Below are 14,131 nucleotides of genomic sequence, written 5' to 3'. Positions count from 1 at the left end.
CGCAATTAACGGAGAAATGGATCACCGTAGTGGGACAAATGGATGTCCTCTAAAGTTCGAACCGAGGAGCTTTCTCCGTGCTTTAATAAGTGTAGCAACCGGCGGGCGTATAGGTTTTGCCCGATGTTTTGCCGGATCATTTGCGCGATTACTTTGTGTTTCGAGAGAGGACGTCGAGCGAAACTTGGTAGAGTCGATTGCGAAAAGACCGAGGCAATCTCTGAGCAACGTGACAGGAGATTCTCGAAAATCTATCGTTCAACCTCTCTTTTCCGTGTCGTGTCGACGAAAAAGTCGGTCGGATCCTGCTTACGTCCATCCTGGGAGATCCCTTTCGCCGATGAAAAACACGGAAGGACCGGCCAAAAGGAACCGTTCTACCCTTCTACTCAGAAGGGAATTTCATTAACGACTTTATCCCACCTACTTAAAAAAACATGGGACGACGTTCGGGCCGACTATAGCCGGGACGAAGATGGAGAGAGAGAAAAAAAAGTGGAGAAAAGAGAGGGGACACGAGGACGAGACACAAACTCGAGGGATCGCTTAATGTTAGCGGAGAGGAAGGCCGAAAGGAAAGAAGTTCTTCCCTGAAAGAAAAGGAATTACGGGCGAGTGTCCCGGTAACGAGGATTAGACGAGGAGGACGAGGCGTAGATAGCGGCGAACAGAGAAGGGGTTGGCGTGGAGAGGGAGGAGGGTATCTCGAGGAATGTTTGGAAGGGTATAAGGGATGGCGCTCTATTTCGAATAGAGCGATATCACTCTATCCGAGTGTTGGAACGTAATCAACGCAGTTGGGTGAACATCTCATGGTGCAGCAACTCCGCCACGGTGGTTGTTAGAATCGCGGGCTGAGACGACTCTGTTATCCGAACCGGGGGCTCGTTTCCATCGTCACGAGCATCGCGCGATCGATTTCGAGCGTCGCGTCGCGTCGCGTCGTCGTCTGTGTGTGCCGACGTCGAAGCGATCGGGGAAACCATCTCCAATTTCCGAATTCACCGCACCTCCCCTGCCACCAGGAGGATAGATCTAACTTTTGACTGGTGCAAAGTGGTGTTACGTAGACGCGCGCGTAATGCGCGTCGACGGTGTACACCGATACTCTCGGCTACCTTCGATATCTATCGATTCGAGGAGAGGGGAGGGGAGCGAGATTGTTACGTGGATTACAATCGAGACGCTATTGACTTGGGTATATCTTGTTCCCGATCGAAAACCTTGGGTTTGTCTTCCTATATCCTTTCCATTCGAAGCGAGACGGGTATATCGTAGAAAGAAGAATCGAGAATGGAACGCCGCGCGTAAGGAATGGAAATTAAACGGAGAAGTTGATACACGAGGTTCTTCTTCCCTCTTCCTCCATTTCGTCGAGAATAGGAGCGATATACGTCATCGTCGTATAACGGCCGCGCTCCTGGACGAGTTTCAGGGACGACGTAAAACGGCAGCTATTGCACCGTGGAAAAAGATGATTCATCCCGGTAAAATTCAAGCTTGCACATTTTCAAGCGCGTGGCCGGGGCAACGATTGATGAGGCCGCGTCCACCGCGCTGGATCGCGCCACCGCGTGTGATCGATCGGTCAGCTGGGGCGGGCGGGGAGGAAAGCGCGATTTGATAAAGAGCGTCATTTTTATTTGCCCATCCAGCGATACGCTATTTCTCGCGCGAACGCGCTCCTATCTTCGCGCTCCGGATAACCCTCGCGGTGGTTCACGAAGGGTGGTAGATGCGTGGCCATCGATCCTCATTATCATTCGTTTTAACCCGTGTTTCTCAGGTGCGAGATCCCGATTTATAACGCGAGATGTAACTCTGTCTGAACGAAACGAGGGGAGAGTTGAGGTAAGGCGAATAAATTTAAATTCGAGTGAAAAATTCTTACGCGAAATCCCGGTTCCATTGTGGGACGGTGAAATGATATTTTCAATTCGGAGGGGATTCAACCCACGATCGAAGCAATTTAAAATATTATTGCACATTACGTTTTTTTTGTTTACGAGAAGAATCTCGTAAAGAGCGTGTATAGAAGAAAAGTTGAAGCCTCGCCACGGTGTGACGAACCTCGTCTCGTGACAAGGTTCGGGCGTTTCATTTAGTAGATGAATTGCGCACCGGCGACTGGCCGCCATCATTATAAATCACGACATAATTACACGACCACCGTGGCAGGGTGCAAGTGGTATTCCCTCTCTCTCTCTGCTCCGTCGCTACCCCCTACTTACCCCACCCTGTTTCGCTCCCATAGTCTCGGCACACTTGCGAGACACGCGTCCGTGTGCGTGCATCCCCCTTTCTCCTCCCTCTATATAAATGTTTGCGGCATGTCGCGTTCAATGTATCTGACCTCAGTCGGACGGAATTCTGTCGAGCAGCTTTACCGTCGACTTCGCAACCCCCTTTTCCACCCTTTCAGTCGCGATGATTAATATTTGGAACGTTGTTGCGTTTCGCACGCGTTCATGGACGTGGACATTTTTCACCCGGAGCCAAGAGGATCCTCCCCCTCCTCGCTATCTTCCTACGAATTTTTCTTTCTTAAACAACGGCGGCGAATTTTTTTCTCTCCACGCGCGGCAATGCTTTCGACGAGGGTTAAAAATTCCTCCGGAAAATAAATTATCACGTGTTATTCCGCTAAAATTATACGCGCTATTAAATATTTACGCGCCCGTCCCCCCAGAATCGTTACGGCTTAAAATTCCAACTATCTCCGCCACGTTCCATCCGTTTCTCCATCCGTCCATCCGCGAATTCAACATTGTCGTTGTCGTCGTCGTCGTCAAACATTTCCTCGACAGGGTGTAATAACATTTACATATTTCCGTGTTCAAATTATCCGCGTTTGGAGGTGGTGCGAATTTGTCCGCGAATTGTTCCGCCGCTCATCTCGTCCTCGTTGCGCCCAAAGTCGTTGTACCGTGTCGTCGATCCATAGAGAGATTCGACCACGAATCGGATCCATCCACGTCTTACGCACCTCGACCCAGTCAACGCCGTTACAATATGCATCGTCTCATTGATACTCGTCCTCGACAACGATCGTCCATCCACGAGTCATACCTCGATCGTTCGACCGACGTGCTTGGATATCGATCAAGATCCATTCCGATATTTTTCTTGTACTCGGGCCGGGTACATATCCGGTGCCTCTCCAACTGATCGTTAAGGGAGACACACCTCGTGCCGGCGAGAACGTCTTCCTTTTACTTTCTTTCGATTGCCGTCGACTCGACCAACGAGTGCACCTACACCTCAAAGGGCCTACACCTATCGAACGAGTCCTGTGCCTTCCTCCTTGTGTACATCTTCCCGACACGACGCGCCATGAAGATATTATTGGCACTTGGCGCTACCGCCGGAGCGCACGCCCCTCTCGCCCCCTCGTTTCGTCCCCCCGCGCAGTTGTCGCGGCGTGTGGAGGTCGCTACGTGTTCCGTAACGATTCGACCCGCGGGGTATTCGAGCGTATACCCGTGACATAACCGGTACCTGTAGCGGGGCTATCGCCGGCCGACCGATCCGTAGAGGAATTCCATCGCGTATGTACGCTCGATGCAGGCCGAGATGACCGTGCATCGTGGCCGCATCGCAATGAAACCGATCCTCCTTCTTTTCTTTCCTCGTCCAATATCCCGCCCCCTTCGATCACGATCCACGTACGTATCACGAGCGATTATTATACCGGGCTTCGGATGCTAATGCGACGACCCGTAGCAGATTTTTATGTAAATGTACCTGTTTGCTCGCCCTCCCCCCCGTATCTTTCGTAGATATTCTTGCCCTCCAGTTCCTCGTCCACGTTTTCCAGAACGGCGGCCCCGGTATTTCGGGGCTTTCCGCCCCGTAAAATCTTCCGCGCGGGCGTAAAGTTGTGTTTCACGTGCCGTTTAATATCCAACGGGATTGTACATACTCGATTTTCCGTGCAACTTGCGCGGAAGAAGGGATTATCTGTCTCCATAGTTGGATCGAGATTTATGGTTTGATCCGTGTTCCTCCTAATGGACGGATGGATGGAGTTTTGGACCGACTTGGTCACTCAAAGTCGTTGAAAAAGAACTACCCGAACAGATCCATTATCGATTTGATTTCTTCAGCTTTAAACGAGAGGATAGAAGTGGATCGTAAAAAGTTCGTCAACCGCTCTTTCTTTCTCGCCATTTTCCTCCATCCTGGTCAGACAAACGATATAGTCAGTGGAATAGTGGATACTCAACTGCACGCGAATACCTTTTTACGCGGTCCATGGGATTACTCTTTGCTCCGATCTCTTTGGACGATCCTGGACGAACGATTACTTCTCTCCATTACTTGGACGAATGAAAATGGATACCTCGAATTATCACGAATATATTTATCGAATATCCACGAGGATATACTTTTCCAAATCATTCTTTCCATCTCTAAAACAGAAGAAGGAGAAAAGAAAAGAGCATATAGTATTTTATTTCCGAGAAATTTGATGGAATTGCGGTGGATAAGGATTTAAGTCGTGATAAGTACGTTACTCGAAGAAACATTCTTCCTCTATCGATCGGATCTTGATGAAGAGACGTAGTTTCGCCGCCGACAAAAGATTTCCCCCCCGAACTCTCCCCTTTTTTCGGGTGACGCATACAAAATAAATATCTGGCGAAGAAGGTGGTTCGTTAATGGGGGTTGCCGTGGCTTTTCCCAGCCCGCCGGAAGCAAAGAATGGTATTTAAGCGCGACAGTTAGAAGGGGAGTTAGATGGTCGTAGAAAGGAAGCGGCGCGAACGATGTTTGCACGGTTTACGAGCGATTCGCGGTGGTGGACTGTACGCTTTGTGGTCGGTTAATGCACCGGATTCCAGCTTCCGTTGATCCACAACGCCTGGCCCACTGGAATTTCGAGAAGGTTTCTCTTCCCTGACACTCGGAACCTCTCCAGTGTCAGCCGGTTAGAAACGATTCTGTTAGAAGCGGCGAGACGAGAATATCGATTCGAATCGATCCCGTTCTTTCATTGACACGCGTGTCGTCAAACGTTTCCTTCTTATCCTTCTTCTCTGATAGATCTTGTAATTTCTCTTATTTGTCGTTGATCGATCATTCGTCATTTAAACGTAATCTGTCTTGAGATATGGGAAGATTCGAGAGAAATTGAAATAAGCGAGACACGAGACGTCTCGACGACACTCGGCTTCTTGTCGCCCGTTTCATCTTCCGTTCTTCGTGAACAAAGCCTTAATCGACGATTGCGCCGATCGACCGTTTGCAACGCCGTTCTCGATGCTTTCTCTCCACGCGAGCTTGGTGAATGAACGAATGTTACGGCCGCATGCAATTTGTAAGGAAGATCTATCGTAAGGAACGCGATGCGACTATTGCAACGAGAGCAGATTTTGCGATTCCTATATGCTATCGAACAAAATTTGCAAGACGCGATATATAATAGGGTGCAGCAATGATTACAAAGTCCAGTCACCGTTGACACCGTCTCGATATATGGTACGCAATATCCGGTCTGCCGAGATTTCGCAACAGAACACATATATAAAAATGATTTCTACTCGAGGTCGAAGTATATATACCGATCCAATAACTAACAACTCGTGTCAGAGTTAGATTTGTACGAACACTAGGACTGTTTATTCGCGGCGATAATATTCTTCTACCCACCCCGTGCGCTAGCAAGATGTGGGGGTCTCGCGTATACACATGCGGAGAGGCTGAGGAGCGGGTTTACCTTTCTCTCTCTCCTGGCCGTTCTCCTCGCAGAACAGAGCGGAACGGAGGAGGGCATATAGATGTATAAATCAAGCGGGGCACGTTGATAGAAGCAATAAAGAGTGGAGGAACAGGAATGGCAACGTGTGCTGGTTGAGAGATCTCGAGGAAGGGAAAAGCAGGAGAGGAGGAGGAGGTGGAAGAAAACAAGGAAACCGAGGAGAGAAAGAGGAGCAAGAAGAAGGAAGGTGGAACGATACGATACTCGAACGAGGGAAGGAGACTTATATTGCGGCGTGTGCAGTTCGAACGTTAGCCGAGGAATTCGGACGTAGGCTAAGATCTCCCTTAAAGGGAGAGACGAAAGGTCCGGTGGGCGAGTGGAACAACAGGGCTGCCAAATTAATGGCACCCCTCGTCCCACATTTCTCGATTTCTCCGGCTGCGAGCCTCCCACCGACCCCACCCTTTCCACCACGTTTCCGTCTGCCCCCCGCCGTTATCCCCTTCGCGGCGACCCCTTCGGTCGAATCTTACCTGCCGAAACAACAGCGGGCCAACAACTACCGATAAATAATCGCTTTATTGAATTATCGTCCCGACGTATCGTTCCACGCTCTCCTCGTTTCGCGACGTATCGAGCCTCGAGTTGATTCGATCCGGCTATTTCTCTGCGGTCTCCCCGTCGCTTCGTTCACGTTCCTGCGGCAAATTAAATGGAATTCGAAAGCATTTCGGCTCGGATTGCCGGTGAAATAGCTTCCGTGTTCGATCGGAATACGGAAAAGCTCGGAGAGGATGTTTAAATTGTTCGGTAACCGGGATAGATACCATCGAATTTTCTCAAATACCTTCCCTTGTTCTTATTTCCTCCCCCGCGGAGGAAATAAACCATGTTCTTAAAAATACGCAAGTTTAAGGAGCAAGAAGAGAAGATTTCCAAAGGAGCGGGGGGAAAAAAAAAAACAGTTTCCTCGAGTTGATCGAAATTCAAATCCTGAATCGAACCGGTTAAAGGCGTTCCTTTCCGACTTCGATTGTCCTTACCTCGCGAAACTTTGCGCAACTTTTCACCGAGTCGGCGGTAAATCGTCGATCGATTCCGCCAAAGTTAATACACTAGTGAAGCTGGATCGTAGGGGATCTTTCTTTTATATCGAACCAATGCCAACTCCGTTACTCGTCCAAGATCCATGGATATACCGCGAATAAACCGCGTGGCCCGTATAATGGCTCATAGGATCGACTTGCTCGCTAGACGTTATCTTGTACATCTCTCATGTTTTTCCAATACGTGTCTTTTTATCTCTCTCTCTCTCTCTCTCTCTCTCTCTCTCTCTCTCTCTCTCTCTCTCTCTCTCTCTCTCTCTCTCTCTCTCTCTCTCTCTCTCTCTATCCACCCCGCGTATACGAGATGTACTTGGATCTCGCCCACCTAATCCCTCGAATATGCGGACGTTGTATATCGGGTTGGGGAGATTCGATGGTCGTAAAGAAAGATTCATGTCGACGATCGGTCCATTATCAGGGCGGCGAAGCAGGTTAAAGTTTTCGGCGGTGGTAGCCTCCCCTCCCTCCCTCCCCCTCCGTGACACGAGTTCTCTTTAATAGCCAGATAACGGTTGGACCGCTTGTTGTTCCGGGAAAGAAAACGATTTTTATATTAACGTCGGCTTGACTGGGCGCCAAACGAATTTCTCGTTGAAAGAGAGATCTCTATCTCTCCGTTGGCCGGAGGGGGCGAAGATTGATCGCGTCGAACCGGAAAATGGGGATAACTCGAAAACTGGGATAGTTTCGGAAGATGTTGTTCCGAATTATACTCTTCTGGGTGGGAATAATTTCCGCTTTAATCTCAATCTCCGCCTGTATCCCTGCTCGTTTCTTCGGGATCTCTCGTCTAATTACGATAGATCGTAACGCGCGAGAAATAAGAGAAGAAGGGAGAGACGATCGTTTCTATCTTTGGCCAACCAACATGTTCGATTCTCCACTCTCCCTGTTTTCGCCTTATTCAGCGAGATCACCGTGGAAACTATCGTTTCTCGATCGATATAATTTATACTCGCTCGTCGAATCCGTCGAATACTCGATTCGACGGACAGGAGTATTTCGATGGAGATATTATTAATTGATGAATTTCGTCGATAAGAGTGATAATAACGCGAGATACACAGGTTGATAAAGACTACGTGTATATGCGCGGGATTTTACATTATCCAATTTCGTCTATCTGGGTTATCGTCGATACGCTTGATTCCATTTATTCGCGACTCACTTTATAAAATTTGATTCCTTCGATTCGAAAGATCTCGAACGATCGGGGAAAATTGTAAACGGAGGGGAAGAGTAGTGTAAAGAGCTCGACGCTTTCTTTCTTTTTCTCTCTCTTTCCTTCTCGATCTCTCGTTTCAACGGATCGAGCGGATCGATGCCGAGACTCATACCGATCGGAGCGCATTTCCCTTCAGGGTCGCGGTCTGGAACTTTTAAATCGCGCAAACGTGATCGTACGACAAGGATTGCGAGCAAATAAGACGCGGGCTGCGTTCTACGTGAGTCGCAGTTCGAACGTGTACACGGAGAATCTATAGCGACGATTAGAATATCGAAGCGAATCCGAGGGAAACGAATTTCGATCCTTTTTTTAAACCGAGAATACCGAGGAAAATTTCATTGGATTCTCTCTCTATCTATCTATCTGTCTGTCTATCTATCTATCCGTAAGTCGATCTGTGGAAACTTTTCGATTCCCTAAGAGATCCGTCGTTTAAATAAACCTCATAATCTCGTAGAGGCGAATAAAAAAGAGGGGAGGGGCGAGAGATCTATCGATTTTATGAATTCCAGATGAAATATTAAAATGCCTTCGGATGGCTCTCCATGTAAAATCCTAAGGGGATACGTTTCGAATTTATACAGATAGATATTCCCCGATAAAAGCGAACGCGAGATTTTTACCGTGAATTTTAATCGGGGGATCCGATGTCCTGATTGATATAAATCTGCGATCGCCCGTTACGATTCGCGGCCGGAATAATATCATCCCACCGATACGATTTTAGGGCAAAATGAGATTTATGGAGGCGGCGTATAATATTTACAACGGCATCGAGTTAAATATCCGCCCGATATTGTAAAGCACATTTGCTACGTAATAAGCGCGATGGTTCATCACAAGTTTCTTTTTTCGATGCAAAAGTTTATTTCGAAGAAAAAAAACGAGATTTTCAACCGAATAGGAAGATTCGATGATTATTACAAAAAAAAAATGGAAATAATTCTATGATTATCGAGCAATTAAATTAATAATTAATACTAACTGTGCATGATTTTTCGGAAATCATAGAACGAGATTCAGATAACTCGAGCGGGATGACGAACTGGCAATTTCCTCTCTTTATTCTCCTTCTTAGCTGCTTTCCTCCGGCTGGTAGATAAGTACAATTAAAATTAAAAAGTAATACCGCCCGACCCCTGCTCCTTCGCCCTCCTTTTCTCCTTCCTTCCCTTCCCTTCCCTTCCTTTCCCGCCCCGTCTCATTAACCGTTTGAACAATGAAGGAGGCTACAGGCTGCAATAAACACTTCTGAAATTGGTTATTTTCTTAGGCGCCTTGACGAAGGTAATTATACGTCAACCGCAGAGATTACCATCGTTATGATTGCTCTTTGTTTTCATACTTTCGCCTTTGCTCTTTTTCCCTTCGTCTCTCCACCTTTCCTTCCTCCCCCATATTTTCCCCTTATTTTCTTGCCTCCTGAATTTTTGTTCGATCCCCGCGAGATTGCCAGCGTTTAACGATAGGAATAAAACGTCACCAACTCGAAGAACGAAATCAATTTTATATACACCGTTTCATCGATACGTTTCTCATCGATCTCGTCAAGCCGACTCGATGAGTTTGCGTCGATTGTATTATTCAATTGAATTTGAAAAACGTTGGAATCTCTTCTGGACGATGTCTCCTTTCGAATCTTTCCAAGATTTTTTCTATCGCGTATTCTAATTATTCACACCAATTATTTCGTTCCTTCCTCCCTTTCGTTTTCGAAGCATTTGTCGTTATCCTTTCGTTGAGCGGGGAATATCAGATTCTCAGATACCAGAATTGTTTCTCTCCCCCTAGCTAGCGATATCCTCTTCTGCATAACGATTCCAGCCCGCAAATAGCATCCTAGATTACATCCCTACGATTTGCTCGGTCGTAAAGGCGCGACCGCAGCCAGCACGACAATGAGCATTCTTACGCGAGCATCGCGAGCAGTCAGGCAATCAATTAGAAGAATCGCATAAAGGACAAGCCTCTCTCATTCGCGATGCCGGGGGAGGCTCTCGTAGGAATCGTGCAACCATCGCTCGCCATCGTTCGCGGTAATCCCGCAAATAGTTCTCATTCTTTGCGAATGAATTTGTCGCGCAAATCGCGATCGTCGACGCGCCGCCTTATTAAACTTTCTCCCCGTGACGCGATAACGCGGCTACCCTTAATTAGAGCACACGAGGGAGGAGAGGACGTACGACTCTACGCCGTCTATCACACAGATTTCTTTTCTTTTCTTTCCTTTTTTCCTCGCCCGATACTATATATATATATTATTATTGCGTCGGTGTTACGTCACGGTAAAAAGGTTCTTTACATTCAGTTCGTTCCGAAGAGTGGGTCCGCCCTGGTGGGTGGAGGCGCATAAAGGCGGAGCGGAGTAGCAAATAAATGCGTTTATTACGGCGCCCGTGCGCTTAAAGGCGATGACAATTTAAAATTAGAAGCCGCCCTCCGCTACGAGAGCGGTAACTTGGCGAGGTAAAGTAATTAAACCGAGGAGGAAGGGATTACAAACGCGTGCTCCGCCAACGTTCAAAGGGGATCGCGTGTATATTCGAGAAAAACGGGACTAAAATAAACGGGTCGGTTTTCAGCGTGACAAACGCGAGCGCTCGGTTCAACGGCACGAAGCGGGAACTGGACCGGGTTGAAGGAAAACTAGACTCCAGGCCAAACAGATTCTTATTCCCTTCTTGCGTTAACAAGAGAAACACAAGCTCTTCTCGAGAAAGTTGTGCGTTATCGGTTTCAGATAAAGGGTTTCAGATTCCTTATCGCAAGATAACGCGCGTTAAATAAAGGACGTAGCGTGCAGGACGGATGTGTACGCGTATACACATGGAAAGCCTCGATGGCGATTCATTAGTAGCCCGGTAAAAATTGGAGAGCTGTGCCCCCTGGCTCATTTGCAAAGCATCTCGCGGCTTCTCCTTCCCTCCTTGGCCCCCCTTCCTCCATCCTGCATCATTTGCGGCACGCAACTGCGCCAGGCCTTCCTTTCAGGACCCTCGCGGAGGACCCTCCCCGTACGAGAAACGAAGAAGAAGAGGAGGAGGAGAAGAAGAGCGTCGCGAAACCGGTGTCGACGAAGGTAACGCGGCGAGCGATGGGAAACGGAGAAAGAGAGGCGAGATGGAAGGGCTCATCAGTTAATGGAGGCCGCAATTAATAACGCCGCAGTCGTTTATCACTCCGATCCGCGACTTATCCTCCCGGTGGTGCCTGGTTGCCAGCCAGCCAGCCGGGGGTCTCTTCCACCCTCTCTCGTTCCTCCCGAGGCGCGATCAACCTCAACCATCCTCGATCCTACGACACCTTCTCGCTCCCCTACGGTTGAACCTCGCCTCGCCTCGCTGCTGTTGCTGCCACCTCGAAACGCGTTTCGGTAATGCACTGGCGGGACTACGCTCGGGGAGGAAGCTTTAGTGGAGCGGAAAGGAGGCGAAATGCGGGGCCGCGAGGATGAGATAGGTCAGAGATGGAGGGTCGTGGAATTATGTCGCCCGCGGATGATTTTACGACGTTTGTTCGAGCAGAGACATTGATATTTCGCTGGGGGAAAGGAGCGCGAAGTTTTCCAGTTTTACGAACTTGGCACGGATTGTTACGATGCTTGTATATATAGATCTATATACTCGACGATGATGCTATGAGTATGTTGGAATAGTGAACACAGAGATTCAACTAAAGTTTCGAATAATATTTCGAATTATCCGATCGAGCGCGAATTCGTTTCTGAGCAATCGAAATTTAACGCCGCTCCAAATTGTTAATATCGTTCCTCGCGTCTGATGGATCTCGAGAAACATCTTTCGAGAGCCCGATAATATCCCGATTGCGGCTAAATGAACGTTTAAAAGCTTCGAAACCGTGGCTTCTGACCCCTGTGCAGGGGAATAAGGAGGAAAGCGTTCGAGATGGAAGGCGCTTCGTACCGAAGAGGAATGGAAAGCAGGGTCCCCCTGCCGAGAGGGACGAAGCGAAGAGGAATCGGGGGCTCTTCGTTAATTAAGCGATCGCATTGATTCGCAACGGCGCGCGCGGGGTTCGCATTTGCATGGCTGGCTACCGATCCACGTTCACCTTCGTGTTCGATTCTCGAGCGGTTACCACGGCGAGTTTAACGAACAATTTGACGAGAGGCGAGCTCGGACCGCCGCCACTTCAATACCGTAGAACGCGCGCATCTCGTTGCGGACACGAAACCCGGAAAATCGCCTCCCGGAAGCTCGCCGTTCTGTCGTCTTCGTGAACGTTGATCGAGGTGAAATACTAAGAACGGGGTGCAACGTCTGACAGGGAACGGATTGTACGAATTAGGGGTCGTTTCACGGCCGTTGCACGGAGAATCCTGGCGGTAAAGTCTCGGAGCTTCGTGTCCGCTCCGAGTCACGAAACCCGAGTTCGAGAGTCTTAGAGGCGATCCCTAACGTGATGCGAAACGTATCGATTTAATTAACATATGAAAAGTGCAGCATGTTTCCTTGTCAAAGGATTTTTAAAAATTCGGCTATATATATATATATTCGATTAATGAGAAAGCGTGTTGTCAAAAACAGGACGAGAATCCTGTACGACTGCGTCAAAGAGAGAAGAGATGCTTTCAAGAAGATTGGTATAATAGAAAAGAATACTTGGAAGTATCGGAAATTAGTCGAATAGATTCAATTCCATTATTTAAAATTAATTTTCTTACTTATTTCGATTCTCGAATCACAATTTAATTTTCCCAAACACGATATTATTTTTCCAAGATTTCGTAAACGTAGAGATTTAACGGGGACGAAAATTGGAGGCAGAAAATTTTCTTGATAAGTTGGTTAAATTGGTGGATACCGAGCGCGATCTAAGCGCGCGAATTAATTACAAAGTCGAGAAGGGATCGCGGTCGAGCGGTTCGTTCCCGAAAACGAGACATAAGTTTCCCGCTCGTAAACACGGCAAGAACCGAACGAGATTTAATGGAGGTGCTGGTCCGAAAGTATCGCGGTAGGTAGCTTCCAATTAAAGGGATCTACGCTCGCAACGATCGCGATAAGGATCGCGGGTTGGCTCGAGTCACAGTTTGCGCGCGGAAAAGCAGTTTTCGACATCGTCCCGCTGGTGTCTGCTTCGACGCCATACGTATTCGATTCCTCGCGACGTGATAGGAATCGAGGGCGTTCGAGATCGAATTAAGACGACTGCCGGCGATAGTCGAACGCCGATGAAAACGTTAAAATTCCAGTTTCGTTGTCGAGGTCGATGTCAAAAGCCTCGTCGACGGCAACGAATTCAATTATCAATTAGTCACGTTCCACGATGCTTCCACCGATATGAAAAAGCTTCGCGATCTTAACTCGGGATGATCTTGATCCCTTCTTCTTTTTATTTTTCTTTCTCGATCCTTTGCTTCTTCGGTCGCGGTTAGTTTTCACGCGATGCTCCATCCATCTCTTTTTGCGGCTCGTCAACGAAGGGACAACGGCGGATCATCGCGGCGCAGTCCTCTCGCATATTGAGACATAAAATCGATAAGGTTTTTGCGCGGAGAGCCTGCCGCGTTCCCGTATCCCGAACGAGGAGAGAGAAGGAGAGAAAGGGAAAAGGCTCGTCGCATCGGGTGTAACAGAAGCCACGACGTATTTATGCGTCTGCGACGTCGATACGAGAAGAAACTGCCTCGAGCACCGCGGGACGAGAGTCGGTGCACGGGTCGGGATCGCGGAGGAACGGAGCGGAGATCGAGCGAGCGTTTTGCGTGGTCGGAACTGGTTTCACCGCGGGTCGAGTATTATCTATCGTCGGCGATTTACGATTCGCGGCCCCAGCTTCGAGAGATTATCGACGAAAAGGAAAGACGGTTTTCCACCCACGGTTTCGATCCACGGTTTCCTAGGATTTTTCCAAGGGGAAATTGCGCGTGCGCGGTTGGCGAACGCGCCGCGTGATTGATATCTGGAAATCGGTGGAGCGATCGTTTCGTCGGGAATTGGGTATAATGGCAGGTGGGATTCGATGGTTATTAACGTCGCGTCGTTGAATGGGGGAAGGGGTGTTGGCGGGGAGGAGGTGTTGGCGGAGAGATTGATGGAAGCTAGATTACTTTTTTAACGTCACGATGAA

This window comes from Apis mellifera, linkage group LG2 (assembly GCF_003254395.2).
Source record: "Apis mellifera strain DH4 linkage group LG2, Amel_HAv3.1, whole genome shotgun sequence".
NCBI classification, from domain to species: domain Eukaryota; kingdom Metazoa; phylum Arthropoda; class Insecta; order Hymenoptera; family Apidae; genus Apis; species Apis mellifera.
The sequence above is the reverse complement of the archived record's forward strand: the minus strand, read 5'-3'. Positions refer to the sequence as shown.